The 13,105-nt window shown below is 37.9% G+C and overlaps 1 protein-coding gene across 15 annotated transcripts in view; it reads left to right on the forward strand.

The window, feature by feature from the left end:
- The window catches only part of CDH11 (cadherin 11), a 464,785-nt gene that overhangs the window by 148,992 nt on the left and 302,688 nt on the right, over positions 1–13,105 (forward strand). The window contains exon 1 of one of the 15 annotated variants that reach the window (XM_083794696.1): positions 7,303–7,320. The exons of the other annotated variants lie outside the window; for them this stretch is intronic. The gene's annotated coding sequence lies outside the window, so the exon portion shown is untranslated. Of the gene's footprint in view, positions 1–7,302; positions 7,321–13,105 lie in introns of those variants that run through there. 15 annotated transcript variants of the gene reach the window in all.

Here is a 13,105-nt window from a genome sequence, read left to right on the forward strand (position 1 = left end):
CTTCAGTGAACAACTTTCTTCTCTTTATTTTGTAGCGTGACCTCTGCTTTCTCTGCATATTTTTATTTGCTCTCAATTCACCATGCTGGTGACACTCGAAGTGCTTAGCAACATATGGAAATTAAGAACAATCCTGAACTGCAACATTTTCTACCTTGCAGTCCCCTCAGGCTGCTGGAAGCCATTGCTTCAGCTGAATATAGGTAGTGCGTGCAAGAATTCAAACTGCTAATCAGAAACAATTGTTATGGACAATGATGGATTAAAACTGGTTTAATAAATAACATTATGTTGTCCTCTTTAGCAGAGCAACAAAGTCATCACATTAATCTTTGGAGGCTGGGGGGGCAGCACCATCCATTAGAAGTACAGTTTTATGGTTTTTTTTTTGTTGTTTTTTTTTTCCTATCCTAAACAGAAAACAAAATGCTTCTAAACCAAGTTGATACTAACATAGATTCCACCCAGCAGATGCACTGGTTTGCAGTAAGTGATATATTTCAGAGCTTATAAGACGTACTATCTTCTGAAAAATCCTCTTGCTGCCTTCCAGATTGTCAGTAAGGTCTATGTCATATCTGGTGCTGTTAAATACGTGCCTGGAGAAAATGCTTTTCTGTTTTATTGCACATTTAAATTTCAGAAGCTATCTGGAATTCACCCTTTCTTGATTTGTTTTTTATTAATGCTATGGCTCCATACTAAGCCTGTCTGGTTTTGGGGTTGTGTAGGTTTATGCTGTGTTTTATCCAGGGTAAGTTCTCCTGAGCGTGCCACTTCATAACAAAGCGGGAGGCTAATCACACCCTCATTAGCTTCAAAGAGAACTACAGATATACTTTTTTTTCCTGCATCGGCTGAAGATTTAGTTTAGCTTAAAGGAAATGGAGCTGATGTTAATGAGAATACATTGACTTAATTTGCATATTAGATGAGATAAATATTGAGCTAATTTACACCTAAGATGGTTTTTATCGTGAGCTACATGTTCCGTGGTTATATTCAGTATATTTTACACACCAACTGTGTATAGTTTGGAGGCATAATGTGAAAATACATTATTTTGATGAGGAAAACAAAAGGGGCACTGTTTCTTTTATATGGATCGGTTTGCATTTGTATTTGAAAATCTTATAAATTATTTTTAATTATTATTACTTTTACTCTCCCAGTCTGTCTGTTAGTAGCTACATATGAAAACATTCGTGGGAGCTGTGGAAGCACGTGCCTGCACCCACTGTGCAAGCTGGGGGTGCAGGTCATTCATCTTAATTACATCTGTGAAGGCTATAGAGATATCTGCTCACCTTTCCTAGCAAAAAGTATTAGACAGTTCAGAGATGATGTCATGCACTGTTTTTCTTTTTCTGGAAGGGATTGCAGGAGCAAAATGTGGGCATGCAAAAAACCCCAACACACTTAAATTGTTTGAACCCTGTATCCATGAAAGCTAATGCCAAGGAATGTTCAACATCTAAGCCACCAACACTGCTTTGCTGATTGCATTTCATGACTCATGATGATAGGACATGTCGTACAAAAAACTTCAAAGTTTAGGAAGAAGAAATACTCACTCAGATATACTTAAATTATTTGAATTAATGTAGACAAAGATGGCTTGAAAGAACGCAGAGAGTTTACAAAAAGGAACAAAAGGAGCTCTGGATGTTTCAGAATTTCTGCTTCCTGTCTTCTCTCTCCAGCTGTTTTTCCTCATTATAGATGTGAGAAGCATCTTTGCAAATCTTACTAACATAACAGTTTCATTCTCTGATTATCTTTTGATTATAATCCTTTTTGGGGGGAAGGGGAATATGTTTTTGTTCAGCACAGGAAATTTTAATCTAAATGCATTGCAATGCACTACCTGTGTGTCCACATACATTAGTGATATTGGGAAACAATGTTTTATGAAATCACTAAAATTTTCAGGCATTTTGCAAAGTACTGGACATTCTGTTACGCTCTTTGGCTTTTCCACTTGTACATTGCATTAAATGTCTGAAATGCCAAGCGTGTTGTCAAAAGCCTATCATTTAAAAAAATTGTTGTGTTCTGAAATGTAGCAGTAATGGGCATTCCTTTCCACATTTCATAGCAACAATTCAGTCTACTGTGAGAAATAATCTTAACACTAATTTCTGATTGGAATAGTAATAAATACATGCATCACTTCTTCCAAATTATGTAGATAATCCTCATTGTATTTCTTGTATTTGGTTGGTGATGCCCAAAACTGATCATGGTATTCCAGCTGAGACCTTGCGAGTGCTGGGCAAGAGCAACACGGATTATGTCTGCTCCTGCTATTTAGGCTTTGATAACAGCATCACATTTTTGTTCCTGTGCTATCGCCCCATATTCTCTGCTGCAGCACTGCTGTCCAAGTGCATGTTCCTCGTTCTGGGTTTGTGCAGTTAAGTGCTGGTGCCAAAGTGCAGGATTTTGAACTTCTTGTTACTGACCTGTGTAACAGTCTTTTGGACTGTTTATCCTGTTTTTGTTTTAGGGTACTGCCATGTAGGCTTGTGCCATGGAGCCAGCCTGCGTGCGCAGGGTACTTCAGATCAGATCTCATGGTCAGGTGTAGCAGCATGAACCAGAGCGGTGCTGCCCTGAGCCATCCTGGGGCTGCCTGCTTGCTTGGGAACAGCATTTCTACATTCTGTAATGTTAACCAATTGGTTTTAAAATGGATAAAGGAAATAAGTAATTCAGACAAAATAATTGATAAACTATCATGTTATAGACTAATTTGAACCTTTGTCTTACTTCAGCCAGCTTATCCAGAGAAGCTGCTCCTTCCAAGTATTAATTATTAAGGATCCTGTTAGCACTGCAGAAGGACTAGTTTTGTGATCATGTAATCACATGGTCAGATTTTTTGATTACATAAGGACTGAAGTTGGTAATTTTTACCTCCTCTACGCAATAGAAATGAAACGTGGGTCTAATTTATTTTATGTTCATGCATTTCTTCATGTTGTTTCTTCTGCTGTTAGTACTAGTATAGTGAGCTATGCTTTAACTTCGTTATACAGTTCTTACTGTAAAATGGAGAAATTGTTAAAAATAAAACAAAATCCTTGCTTCTTGAATAAGCAGCTCTAAAGTAGACAACCTGTGTCCTTGGAAGCACCAAACTAATGCAAGAAATGCTTCATAATTCCTAGTCTTACTGCTGATGAGGCAGTTGATGCTGGGGGAAGCATGCTTTGAGAACTTAGAACAATTTTTTTTCTATTTGAAAGCTTTTTTACACTTACTTTACTTAAACAACCACAAAGAAATTTAACAAGACACTCATCAAAGGTGATAGTTTGACTTTGGAATTAGTGAAATAGTTTGGTGCATTTTTTTTGTCTTCTCTTGAGAAATAACCTCTCATTCTTTTAGAACTGCCTATGGAAAAAAAAAAAAAGAAATCAGTTATCAATGAACATCTACTTACCTATGTTTTGGGAAGGATGTTTCAGCTATCACGTAATCTCCAGAGACTCCTCTGTTCTTGGTCTTCACTCAGTTATCGTTTTCTACCTGTGCTCCACGGGAGTGCCAAGGTAGTTTGTGCATCCCCACAGTCTTCCTAAGTGGGACAAAGAGGAGATGCTTTGTACTTTCTCCCTTAACTATCATGTGGGCAGATAAAAATTAACCTGAATTCTGTCACAGCAGAAGTCATGACATGCTGCTGCAAAAAATAATTCAAGAGGATGCTTACATACCCTTTAAAGAAAGGGGAAAACATTTCCAAGTCTCAGCAAAATATTTTAAATAAATATATCTGCATTTGGGATGATTCAGAAGATAGTATGTGAAATAAATCAGGTGTAAGGGCTATAACAAGCATCATAAAAGATTCAGAATGGTATTGAATTGGTCTGGATGGAAAGAAAACAAACATAAATCACTAGGCTTCAATTAATGTTGTGTCAGGCTTGTTTCTGGATTTTTTTCCTACTTAATAATGTTCACTGGAAAAAAAAAGCCATCAAGTTAAAAAGGGACATGGGGAATTTTTCCAGGCTACACCACAGATGTCGCAGATGTCACAGACTATCAGAGACAGCTGAGAGTGATGATAGAAAGTGCAGTAATAGCTTTATGTTGCTTTTATGTAGCTCCCTGTTCCCTAATGCACTTACTTTCTGTTCTAGAGCAAAACTGGCCAATGTTATAAATGACATTTGCATCCCTCCAGTAATGATATACTACTTTGGCAAGTAATAATCTAAAGTCTTGAAAAATGTGTGTATATATGCACATAAAAACTGATAATATATGTGTATAATAGCGTAAGACTTTCAGGAGCAGTTCAGATGTATTTTTAAATGAAACAGTCTGTTTTGTTTGCCAGATTGTGAGCCGCTGCTGATTCCTTGAGCTCCATCACAGCCAATGAAAGAGCAGTAATTTGAGGTTTATGGTTTTGAACTTTGCAATTAGCAGTGCAATCACTGCTGAAATTTGTCAGAATGCTCTCCTAAAATCTACTTGGGTTTTAACTGGAGATCAGAACAACTGATAAGATAGATGAAAATGAGTTATTTTAGAGAGAGACAAGTAATCTGGATGCCACTTGATTTCTACACAGGTTACATCTATAGCTTTGTATTACGTATTACTTACAGGAATGATGTAGGCCTATGAAGCCTTTAAAAATAAAAAAGGAATGGCCTTTAAACTTGATGAAAAACTGGTTGTAAAATTTAAAGTTATTGAATGTGAAAAGGGTATTGAGAGAATCAGTAGGAGAGTCATAGATTGGTAACAGAAAGTAAAGCAACAGAGATTGGAGGCTATAAAATGAAATGGCCATTGAGGAAGGCACATTTTAAACACTTGTATTCAAATTTAAAGGAATTAAATGATCGTATATTAATTATCCACATAAATTGAAAATATGAGCTTAGAACATGGAAAATGGCTGTAGAATAATGGTTACTTTTGTTCTCTGCTTCTAACAAAGCAAAGCTTTAAAAATTTTCTGAAGTTTTTCATTTAAAAATTAATTCCTGCAAGATTAAGGAGATAAAGCAAGTCTCAGTTGTGCAGACCAGAATGTTTCCATATAATTTTTTTGTAAGATTCTGTACTTGGCCTTGTGAAGGAAAAACAAATCTAGCCATTTAGCATGCATATATATATAACACCTGAGTTTATTGCCTATTTCTTGCGAAGGTTAATAATTGCAGTATTTATGCTGAACTTTTAATTAGGGTGTCTTTGAATCTCTAGATTATCATTTAATTAAGAGTCAATATATTTATGCCTCGTGAACCATGCCTGTTATAGAAATAGTTCTTATGCTTTGTCACTGCTCTCTTGAAACTTAATATTTTCAGTTTTGTTTCTTGCTTTATAAATATCTCAGTGCCTGAAGCAGCAGATGGGCAAAAAATGGCACAGTAATCTGTCTCAAAGTTCTTGCATTGCTATGTCTCTTTCACGTTTTAAAAATTCAGAGATAAAAAGACCCCCCTCAGCCATGGGAAGTGCAAGAAAAACCAGTCCTCCTTTATTAACCTCTCAACTTTAAATGAAAGATAATGTTCTGGGAAACAGAAGGAAGCAAATATATGTATTGCTCTTCAGATCCATGTTTTAAGAGAGACTGTAATAGCGGGTATTTCCGTTTGATTCTAGAAAGGTGTTTGTAAGGTATTTCTTTATCAGTCTAGGAAACTGAATCCTGAAATGTGTTTTCTCCTAGCTGTAATCAGGCAGGGATTTGCTTTGGCAAGAGGCAGGCAAAGAAAAAAGCAAGAGAAAACAAACTGAGTATTCTTCTGGGCTTCCAGGGTAGTAGATAATATAGAACATGGACAGCAAAATGAAAGATTTAGTAGTACTGTGTGTAAAGATATAGATATTGCCATATGTGATGTAAAATAAGAAGCTGGAGAATTTAATACGACGTATCAGAGGGATCAGATGACTGCATGTTGTTAAAGAAAAAGCACTGCAATTAGTGGGGAAAAAACGGAGATAAAGTGGCATAAAAAGCAGTGAAAATCAATTTAAGCTAGACATCTATCTCTTAGTTAAGGTAGATGTTTTCTAGATGTAAAATTCTGATGTGTGTAGGTCCAAAAAGCTGATCTGGTGCGCTCTATGGAAAAATGGGATTTAAGGTGAAAAACTGTGATTGGGGATAAAAATTGTGATAGGGGATTGTGAAACAGGGAACTGGTGAGGAGGTAGCTGAGAACACGAGCCAGGGAGAACCGTCTGCAGAAAAGGAGAGTGGTTGCACAGTTCTTGAAAGAAAGGTTTGAGGATCGCACAAATATCTTCTTCAAGTGGGAGTGTGGCCAAGAAAACTGGTGATGACAAAACAGAAATCATAACAGAGAGGAGAATTGGAGCATTGTGTGGGAGGAGCTGTTTGTCTGTCGAGTAACAATTATTGGGATCAAATTAACAATAAAATTAGCAGGGTTGTGCACTTGGAATAGAACAACAGAATTTCTGCTTTATGTGGGAGTGCTTCAGGGGAAGGGGCGGAGGTGGAGCAGTTGGGTGTGCTGGTGGGATGCACGATGGCTGTGGCCAGGAAGATCAGACTGGCAAGTCCTCTTGTGCTGGGGTTGGTATTACCAGGAGAGATTTGGTGCTCATGCAAAAGGCACTGATGAAATGTTATTTGGAATGCTATATGAAATATCTTGTTTCGTATTTTAAAAGTATTTTTATCTAGGAAGAGGAATGCCTATTACAAGAGGACACTTAAGCTAAGCAACTTCTTTTTTGTTTTGTTTTTAAACTTAGCCAAAGAACTGCTGAAAATGGACGTGGTTCTGTGTACGTACAGAGTTCATCGAGGTACACAGGGTAGTAGTGGACAGCAGTTTAGTGAATTTTGGATACATACACAAAGCCTATATGAATCAACTGCACAGCACAAGCACAAAATCCAGTGTTTTGGGGAAGCAAGGATTTGTCTGAAGGGAGAGTGATGGTGTCTGCAGTCATGGAGCAGAGTTACTGCTCTGAGTGCGTGCAGTAAGTGTGATTTTAGGCATATAGACCTAGGAATGTCTGGTGCTTCTGCTGTTGCCTGGCTCATTTGAGTATTTGATCAGCAGTATCTTGGTGCTCCACAGTCTGTAGTGGCTCCTGCTCCAAACAAGAGGAAGGCAAATGGGTTTTGCCACACCAAAGAGTAATGTGTGTTTGGTCTGTTAACAGTGTTTTGAGACCAAGCCAAGCAGTCCCTGCACAGCATGCTCTTTTTCATCAGGACAGGCAGAAGGAGGCAAGTTTGGGGCCTTTGGATCACGCGTCAGAGCCAGCTGTGATTTCAGTGGAACAGGAAAGGTAAGACTGAGGCTGAATGCTGACTAGCATTCTGCAGGGGGCTTCGGCTGAGCGGAGTGCTCTGCATGAACAAAACCCACTGGTCTGCGCTTCGTGCAACTTGCCTGTGGCACTGGAGCTTGGTGGGAATGTTTTTCACATGCTGAAATCAAAATAAATAGGTGGAGTAAGGAAAATAATTACAGTAATAAATATTGGAGTTATGCCATACATTTAAAGATGAAGGGAGGGATATTTCCATCTTCTAGGCAAATGTATTGTATCTGGTTACTGCAATCTCTATAAATCCTATGGGGAAGGATATAAGGATATATACATTAGCTCCACTATGTGCATGGATGACTCAGGCAGAAAGGCAACCTGAAAGGTTTCCTATGCTGTTGCTGTTCTCCAGAACTTTTATCCTCCCAAAGGGATCAAAGTTAATTGAGTTACCTGACAACTAAGTGCAGCTGTGAATTTAAATAGGGTCTCTGTTTTTTTTCTTCTTGTAATGGAGGAGTTGGATTTATTTATTTATTTATTTTAAGATTCTGGCTTCCCTAATTGGCACTGAATTTGTCACACTGGCAGTTACAACCTCAGAAAAAAATGTCTGGAAGAAGGAATCTATGAAATGTAGTCAAAAGAGTCAATGTGTGTATTGGAAGCAATTAAACACAAGTTTTATCCAAAACCAAAATATTTCTTTTGTCTGACAGTTTACTAAGATTTATGAGGTTTTACCTAGATTTTCAGTTTTTATTATTATAAACAATTCCAGGTCCTGTATTGAAACTCAAAGTTTCTTGCCACAGGCCAGTTTGGGTTATAAAACATCCTTGTTTTTGTGTGCTCCCAAATGCCTCGCGCAGTGGCTTTTTTAATGCAGCGAAGTGGGAGAGTAGCCTAGGGATTTACTCATCATGTTTAATGTCAAGAGAAGTATTTCCTTTAGGTCTCCTGTCACTGTCAGCAACAAAGCACCAAATAAGAAGCTCTGTAGCTCCTCTCCTCTCTGCGACATCTGCAGCAGACAAAATTCTAAACCCCTCAATTCCCAGTCATGAATGAACTATAAAAACAATGTGTCAGAAATGAAAATTGTTCCATCATAATTTTTCACAGTTCTTTTTTGACAAAAGCCAAACAAGTCTCATGAATACACATTTTCTATAACCTTATACATTATGTATCAGGCTATAGTAGGAGTGTTGGGAATTACTTGTCCCTAGTAAGAGCCTTTGAAAATGCATATTTGGTAAACAAACCATACCCTATGAATAGTATGTACTTTTTTTTAATTAAATATTATATTATATTATTAGGTGCCTTGTGAGTAAGGGCAGACTCACCATTTCAGCACTAGATATTCTGATAAATCTTCTGATAAAACAAACTGTGGTAGATCACGTTATGTCTTCCTATTCCGATATATAATTTCATGCTGTCCGAAACTATTTTGAAAAGTCTGAACAAATTCCCACCAGAGACTGTACCATCAAACATTGCTAAAAATGTGCTAAGAACTAGTGTTAAGCTGTGTTAAATATGGTTAGTTGTTCTTCCTATCACATGGTGCGTGTTTTTCGAATGGCAGGCATCTGAACCTGGATTGCTAGTATTTTACTGTCTTCCCGTAACACGTTTGGCCAGCGCTTTTCAGTCGCGGTGGATAAGCTTTGTAAACCTGTATTGATCAGCGCTGTAAAGGTGTTGGGCATTTCTTGGAAATAATTGCTATTAATGTTTCATGCGTACGTTGGGTTCTGTCTGTGTGTTGACATTAAAAGAGATAGCAACGGGGTGATGGGTTTCCAAGGAGCAGGAAATACACAAGCACGGACCGTGCCATTGCAGCGCTGTGCCTCCTGTCAGGAGGGTACGAAAAGCCCAGGGTAAGGACCAGTTAGAGGAAGTTGCGGGAAATTCCTCATCGTTGTTAGTCAATGAAGATTTATGGTGTTTGCCTTTGTAATAATTTGCTGATTGGTACCGCTTGACTAATACAGACATAAACCAGCTGAGTTCCCAGTTTAATTGCAATGATAAGGCAGTTTGCAACTGCTTTTAGGTGTCACTGATAATTTACTCATGTGATTATGATTTAACTTTTCCCCGGCTGCTCCTACCCCAGTGGGAACCAAGAACATTACAGAAGTGAAAGTATAAATTAGCTGCAGACAAACAACATATGTTTATATCTGCTCTGTTGTGAGACAAGTATTTTCAGCGAAACCCCATCCAACTTGCGGATCCCTGTTTGGCTGAGGAAAATACTTAAGCTGTTTAAATTGGGAACTACTTTTGCCTGTGCAGCTGTTTGATATGAGCTGCACTGGGGCTGTGAAGTGTCTTGGAGTCCCAAGACATTTCCATAACTACTACTAATGGCTGAGGAAATACAAGTGCAATACTTTAAATACAAAAAAAGCATTAATCATTTTAGTATGGATAGTGCTTCTCGGTCTTAGAAGTACTGCCCAAAGGAGGTAACAGACACACAGGAGATAACGCTGCCCCACATGGCTGCAGTGGTTATCCCTAGCAGTGAACCCAGTATTTCAGCAAGTGCTGCTAACTTTGAATATGATGAAGGAGCTGTATTTTTTCCTTCAAATTCATATGGCTTGGATGCAGAAACATAACCCGTGCATGAAAGAAAAGCAGAGCCAAGGTGAATGTGTGCCTTTGTTACTTGTGAGACAGTACTGTAGGTTTCCAAAGACTTGCTGTGCTGACTGTTCACCACCAAAGCTATTGAAAGCATCAGGGGAAAAAAAAAAACACGCACAAAAACAAAAAACCCCAAGAATAACTATTTAACTTTTTGTAGCAGCAGATATTTCAGAGATAAGGGAGGGCGCTAAGGGAGGTTACAGAGATTTAACTAAAGGGTGTAAAAAGGGTAGAAGTGATGTCTCTTTCAGCAGCTCTCAGATGTGGCAGGAACATACCCAACTCTTATTTATCCTTGGCAAAGGTATTTGGCCTGCCACTGCAGATTTTTCATTCTGGCAGAGCAGGCATGTGTCAGATATAGAAAGTTCATCCTTTTATACACTGAGGACAAGGAAGCAAGAAGTGCAGCAAGCTCATGTTCTCTAGGCAAAGTGCACTAAGCAATAAATAGGGCATCTGAGTACAGCCATACTCATTCACTTGCCCACAGGTACAGGTAGTGCTAATAAAAATTATTGTAGAAGACAAGATGATCTGAGCTTCAGTCAAGCAAAGCCTTTGGTTGATTTATGTGGAGTGAGTAGCAGTGTCACAGCGGGATGTAACTTTGTACTGAAACAATGCAGGAATTGGACAGTTTTCAAGGCCTTACAGTGACCCAAGTCATGAAAGCAGGTAGGGAAACCTGGAAGTATTGGGGAGATCACAGATCGGAATGTGTGCCAACCTGAGACTAAAAAATGTTTTGGTCTTGTTTGTTGTTTTGTTTTGTTTTGTTTTTTTAACAGTCTGTTAATGCCTCACGCTATCATTTTCTGCTTCTAAATGGCAGGCATTTAACTTATACATATATGTGGTTTGAATCAGAGCACTTCTAAGGAGTTCTGATGACTAGTTCATGAGAACATGCCTCTTGCAGAGTGATAAATCACTGAATACTAAAATGTGTCTCATGAAAAGCTGATTCATGCATGGTATGATGTCATTTCGTTCCTAATTCTTTAAAAATTTGTTTTTAGGCTCCAGCAAAGCGGTAACTTCAGTTATCAGTAACAATAATGTCAACATCTGCCAATGCCATTAATCCACTGAGTATTTATATTGGGATATAGTAACTTGTATCAGTACAAGAAGCTAATATTAATGTAAAATTAATGTTTTACACTACTTCAGTTAAAATGATTATATGTGAAGCAGAAAGAGAGGTTGCAGCATCTGAAAAGAATTTCTAGGATTTTATTTACTTTTCCTTTTCTGGTGAGAATGTGATACTCTTCAAAAATGTCCCAGTAAGGGGACAGCAGTAGTCAAAATTAAAACGGAGAACCTTTGGAAGTTTCCAATGGCAGTTAAGGACTGAATACATATTTGAAGCCTGTGGACCCTGTCAGTTGCACGAAATTGCTTTTTCCAAGTGTTTTATATGCAACCATTAATAAAGTTTGTGTCCTTTAAGAAGGACAGTTACATGTAATGAAGCCCAAGGTCCTTTATCAGACCTGTCTTAACACAATGTTTATAGAATTTAAATCTGAAAGAGCATCCATTAGTGTTTCCTTTGTATCACATGATGCAAGAGGATACAGGATTTTCAGTCACCTGTTAATCTGCTAACAGTTGTTGTTCAGCTCAAATAAAGTTTGTGCACAGTCTGCAGCTCCACTTGGTTACATTTTTTTTTTTCCAATTTTATCTACGCTGCAAATAGAAAAAATATTGTTAAGGAAATCTCTTTGGGTGGAACAAGCTAAATGAAACTTCCTGGCATGTAAAATTGATTGTAAAATCAAATGTTCCAGCAATCATGAAAATAGCTTTGTAATCATATTTAAAATAGTAATAATAATAATCATCATTATTGTTATTGTTTGGAGGTTATCTGACTGAGGAATTTACCCATCCATCACCTTCTTGTGAATTCAGTGTATTAATCCATGTTCTGAGTCCATGTAGGTCTAATTTGGATTGTAATATTTGAAGTTTACTTCATCACATAGAATGATGTTCCAGTTGTAGCTTCGGTGGTTAAAAATAGTTTTGAAAATTTCTTAAAATTATTTAGTTTAAAACAAATGTTTTGCTTCTTAAAACTTTTTATCATGCTATTTACAAGGACACTGTGAAATTTCAGTCCTCAAGTTCAACTTTTTCTGTGAAAGAACTATTTTATGTGAGCTTAGCTTCTGTATTTAGCAAGTAGTGTCTTATTAGAGTTCAAAATTTCTTCGTACTACTTTATATCAATAAGCTTTTGAGATGTAGAGAAAATTGTCACATCTATGGCTTCATTCTGTGGGAAATTGCTAGTTTCATTTACAGGCTACTGAAATCAACCGTTTTATTTAAAGCTGTAAGAACGACTTTATGATGGCAACAAGAACTTGATCACTTTTCAGTTCAGCTTGAATGGGCAAAAAGGTATCGAACATATGTATGCAATGCCCAGCACACAAGTTTCTGGCTTGATTTTTTACTCTGGCATTTTAAAAATAATTTCATACAGCTTGATCGCAGTAAAGCAAAATCAAATAATTCTGTTTATGAAGTAATCTTTCTCGTAAAGATGTATTTGCATTTATGTTGAAGAAATTCCTAATCTCGTGGAAGAAATGTATGTGCCTACATGCAGCTGGATTTTATCACACTTATTTGGGCACCGGCACAGGCTCCCCAGGGCAGTGGTCAGGGCACCGAGCCTGTCAGAGTTCAAGAAGCGTTTGGACAATGCACTAAGAGGTATGGTTGGTTTTGGGTGGTCCTGTGAGGAGCCAGCAGTTGGACTTGATGATCCTTGCGGGTCCCTTCCAACTCTGGATAATCAGTGATTCTAGGACTGCAGTCAGATAATCTTTCTCAGGTCCTGAATTCTTCCTGTCTGGGTTCACAGCAGTTGCTGTAGTCAGTGTTATTACTGTATTCCGAACTACTCTTGGCTTGTACCTCCTGTGCTGATTCTTTGAAGATTGTTATTTATTCTCAGTGAAGTTTAGACTCTTGAGGTGAACCTAAACTGCTGGAAGAACTAGCGTTTGGAGTCAGGATTAGGGCTTAGGTCATCAGGGCTAGGAGCAGGAATGAGGGAGAGGGTCTGGAGGAAGTGAGGACAAGTGCAGTGAAGACTTCT

Source organism: Anser anser (assembly GCF_964211835.1).
Source record: "Anser anser genome assembly, chromosome: 11".
NCBI lineage: Eukaryota > Metazoa > Chordata > Aves > Anseriformes > Anatidae > Anser > Anser anser.